Source organism: Giraffa tippelskirchi, chromosome 6, assembly GCF_054371585.1.
Source record: "Giraffa tippelskirchi isolate mGirTip1 chromosome 6, T2T-mGirTip1v1.2.pri, whole genome shotgun sequence".
NCBI classification, from domain to species: Eukaryota; Metazoa; Chordata; class Mammalia; order Artiodactyla; family Giraffidae; genus Giraffa; species Giraffa tippelskirchi.
Window position 1 is genome coordinate 22952651 of NC_137280.1, and position 4387 is coordinate 22957037.

Below are 4387 nucleotides of genomic sequence, written 5' to 3' on the forward strand. Positions count from 1 at the left end.
GAATAAAATATTTATGTCTTGATCACTCATAAGCAGTATGTTGACTCTTATCTAATACTTTACAATTTACAATTGCTCTTATGATGACATTTTATCTCCGATCTCACCAAGCGTTCTTATTTGTTCCTCCCAAAATAAGCAGTTGGTGGCTGTGTTATCATCTGTAACTGCTTCAGCATCTGATTCACCTGGGATGAATGAACAACTGGGAAAACTGCAGTGACACATCATTTTCCTCAAATAAACTACAAAAGCTTTATAGAGTTAATGGTTGCAACCAATGATACACAGCCTGCAGGGATTCTACACCTTCCACAAGGAAACAATGAACTTTGGAAATAACTGTTCTCTTGCATCAAATTACCACGTCTATAACAACACTATGCACAATAGCCAAAATGTGGAAACAAGCTAACTGCCAGTAACAGATAAACTATGGTACATCCTTACAATAGAATATTATTCAGCTACAAAAAGGAATGAAGTATTGACACATACAATAGGGATGAACCTTGAAAACATTATGCTAAGAAGCCAGACACAAAAGGTCACATATTGTGTGATTTCACTTATATGAAATATCTAGAATAAGTAAATCCTTAGTAGATACAATAAGCAGATAGTGGTTTTCCAGGGACTGATGGCAAGGGGGAGTAGGGAGTGACTGCTTAGTGAGTACAAGGTCTCCTTTCAGGTTGAAAAAGTGTTTTCGACCTAGATAGTGGTGATAACTGCATGGCATTTTCAAAGTACTAAAAGCCACTGAGTTGTATGCTTCAAATGGTTAATTTTAATGTTATGTGATTTCACCTCAATAAAAGGTAATTTTAAAAATAACTGGCATTACTTCTCTGCATTTGGCATCTGTGTCTTCTTTAGATTACCATGAAATGCATCAGAATAAAATATGGGGTTTTTTTTCACTTTTATTTTGAAATAATTATAAACAGGAAACTGCAAAGATAGTATAAGGAGAACCCATGTACTCTTCACTCAGTTTCCCTACAGGTCATATCTTATGCAATTATAGTGAATTGGACATTAGTACAATGAGCATGTATGGTTCTTTTTTTAAGTTTTTCAACTTTTATTTTATACACAAAGATCTAGTATTGTTTCTGCATGATGTATATGTGCTGGATGATCCATTCAAAAAAATTCACTTGGTAACTTAACTTCATTAATGAAGCCCATGTTTTTTGTGTACCGGAAGAAGCAGTGACAGCACATATTGAGGCCATATTTCCAAATTTGACTCTGCCGGTTTGAGTAGACCCGGCAAGAATGAGAACCCTGGACAAATTTTCTCAGACGTCTCCAGTAGAGCTGCTGGTGACCCATGTTGCTTTCTCGGCTGCAAAGAGCAAAAGGAACAAGGGTGCGCACACATGTGCTCTTCAAAATTTGGGGACACAGTTTACCCAGAAGGCAGTGCTAGTTCTATATCATTTTTTTTAAATTGGAATATTCACTTTATTGTGGTAGTCTGGGATTAAAACTGCAATATAACAAAATTATACTCGTATTTCTTTTCTCCAGATGGACAAATTCTATGGTTCAATTTACACCATCACCTCAGAGCTAAACTTATCTGAAAGCAAATCTTTGCTGGGCTTTTTCTGTTTTACTATGTATATAGATTCATATAGGGCTTCTCTGGTGGCTCAGATGGTAAAGAATCTGCCAGCAATGCAGGAGACAGGGGTTTGATCCCTGGGTCGGGAAGATCCCCTAGAACTTTAGTAGTTTTACATTTTACATTTAAATGTACTAACATTTTATGTTAATTTTTGTATAACATGTGAGGTTTAAGTTGAAACAGTTTTTGTTTGTGGATAGCCAACTGCTCCAGCACCATTTATTGAGAAGATTATTCATCTTTCACTGAATTACCTTTAGAAAAAAAATCAACTGGCCATATATGTCTGGGTTTATTTCTAAGTTCTTTCTTCTATCCAACTGATGTCTGTGCCTCTCCTTTAACCAGTTCCACCACAGTCTTGGTTTCTATAGTATATCACTCTTGAACTCAGGTGGAGTGATTCTTACCAATTTATTATTCTTTTTAAAAATTGTTTAAGCTATTCTAGTTCCTTTGCTTTTCCACATAATTTTAGAATAACACTGCCTAGCTACATCTATAAAAAATCTTGCGGAGATATTTAGAGGTTCTGCATGTTAATCTGGAGAGAACTGACATGTTTACAATGCTTTACTACATTGAGACTTTAAATCCATGGACATGGTTTGTCCTTCCATTTTAGATCTTTGATTTCTTTCATCAGTGTTTTTTAGTTTTCAGCATACAAGTACTGCATATTTTATTAAATTTATATCTATTTAAGTTTTTGAGCAGCTATAAATGGCATTTTTATTTAATTTGGGTTTCTATATTTTCATTGTTAGAATATAGAAATTTTTTTTTTCTTTTTTTGGCTGCACCATGCAGCATGTGGAACTTCCCTAACCAGGTATCTAACCCATGCCCCTTGCAGTGGAAGTGCTGAGTTTTAACCACTGGATCGGCAGGGAAGTCTGAAACATAACTGATTTTTGAATGTTTATTTTATATCCTGTTAATTTCCTGAACTCACTTATTACTTCTAGAAGTTTTTGGTAGATTTCTTCAAATTTTTTTTTTTTAACATAGACCATCATGTCATCTGCAAATAGGGGCAGTTTATTTCTTCCTAGTTTATATGTCTTTTGTTTTCCTTTTTTACCTTATTTCTCTGGCTAGAACTTCTCCACAATCTCTTCTAGAAAATAGAAGAGAAGGGACATTTCTCAACTTATTCCATGAAACCCCTATTACTCTGATACTGAAACAAGACAAACACAGTACAAAAATGAAAACTACAGGGCAAATATCCCTCATGAATACATGAGCAAAAAATTCTTAACAAAACATTAGAAAATAAAATCTAGGAACATATAAAAAGAATTACACTCTGAATAAATGGAGTTTATTTCAAAGATACACGACTGGTTCAACATCTGAAAATCAATCAATATGACCCACCATATTAACAGGGTAATGAAAAATCACTTGATCACAAGAACTGATACCAAAAAAAGCACTTGACAAAATGTGACACCCATTTATGCTAAAAAAAAAGAGAGAGAGAGAGAGAGAGAAAAAAAAACACTTAGAAAACTAGGAATAGAGGGAATCATTCTTAATTTGATAGTTAAGAAATCAACACATTACAGATCAAATTAGACCAAATGACGTGTGTTATCTATTTCCTTTATGAATAAGGCACTGTTAAAGGGCTGAAGATCCACTATGTCACTATACATATGCTTAAATCCAGTAAATCCAATTACTTAATACATAGTGAATAAAGTCCATCAGAAAAAAAGGAAACGTTAAATAATGATGAGTCCATGAGGATACTGGCTCAAAATATATTTTATCCCTCATTTGGAAAGTCTGTCTTAGAAACAAAGTGAGATTCTTGTGTTTTAATCCCCACTTTCTTTTATTTATTTATTCAATAAGTATCTATTGAAGGTATTACTGTATGATAGGCACTGCTCTAGATATTGTAGGTAGAGCAAGAAACAAACAGATCAACTTTCATAATCAACTTTCATAACTTTCATACCACACTGCTTATATTCTGATTAGGGGAGAGAGAAAAATCAAGCTAAATTATTAACATATACCACATAGCATATTACTTGGGGACCAGTGTTATGACAAACTAAATAGGAAAATAAGAGGGGAAATACTGTGATGAAGGTGGATTTAAATAGGATAGTCAGGACAAACTCACTGAAAAGGTAAAATATGAGCTAGTATTTAAGGAGATAAGTATGCTAGGCAAAATAATGCCTCTCCCCAAAGATGTCCTAATCCCTGGAATCTTCAATGTGTTATCTTACATGGCAAAAGGGACTTTTCAGATATTAATAAGGTTACCAACCCTGAGATGAAGAGATTATCCAAGTGGGCCCAATCTAATTACATTGAGTCCTTAAAATCAAAGCACCTTTCCCAACCTGGGTCATAGGGATATATGACAATGGAAGAAGGATCAGAGAGATACAATCTTTTTTGCTTTGAAGATGAAGAAAAGTACCACAAGCCAGTGAATGTGGGTGACTTCTAGAAGGTGGAAAAGGAAAGGAAATTAATTTACTTCTACAGCCTCCAGAAGAGAACACAGACCTCCTAACATCTGGATTTTAGGCAAGTGAGACCTGTGTCTGACTTGTGACCTACAAAACTGTAAAATAATAAATGTGTGTTACTTTAAACTATCAAGTGTGTGGTAACCTATTACAGTAGCAATAGAAAACTAAGAGAGTGAGCTTATGAATCAAGGAGCAGTGGAAAGGTCAGTGAGTCTGGAGAAGTACAGAATTAGAAGATGATGTC

The 4387-nt window shown here is 34.5% G+C and overlaps 1 protein-coding gene and 1 pseudogene across 5 annotated transcripts in view; both read right to left on the reverse strand.

Moving 5' to 3' along the window:
- ANGPT1 (angiopoietin 1) overlaps positions 1 to 4387 on the reverse strand; it is a 797336-nt gene that overhangs the window by 678495 nt on the left and 114454 nt on the right. The window lies entirely within an intron of this gene.
- On the reverse strand, positions 1150 to 1341 carry LOC145510760 (small ribosomal subunit protein uS14 pseudogene; annotated as a pseudogene).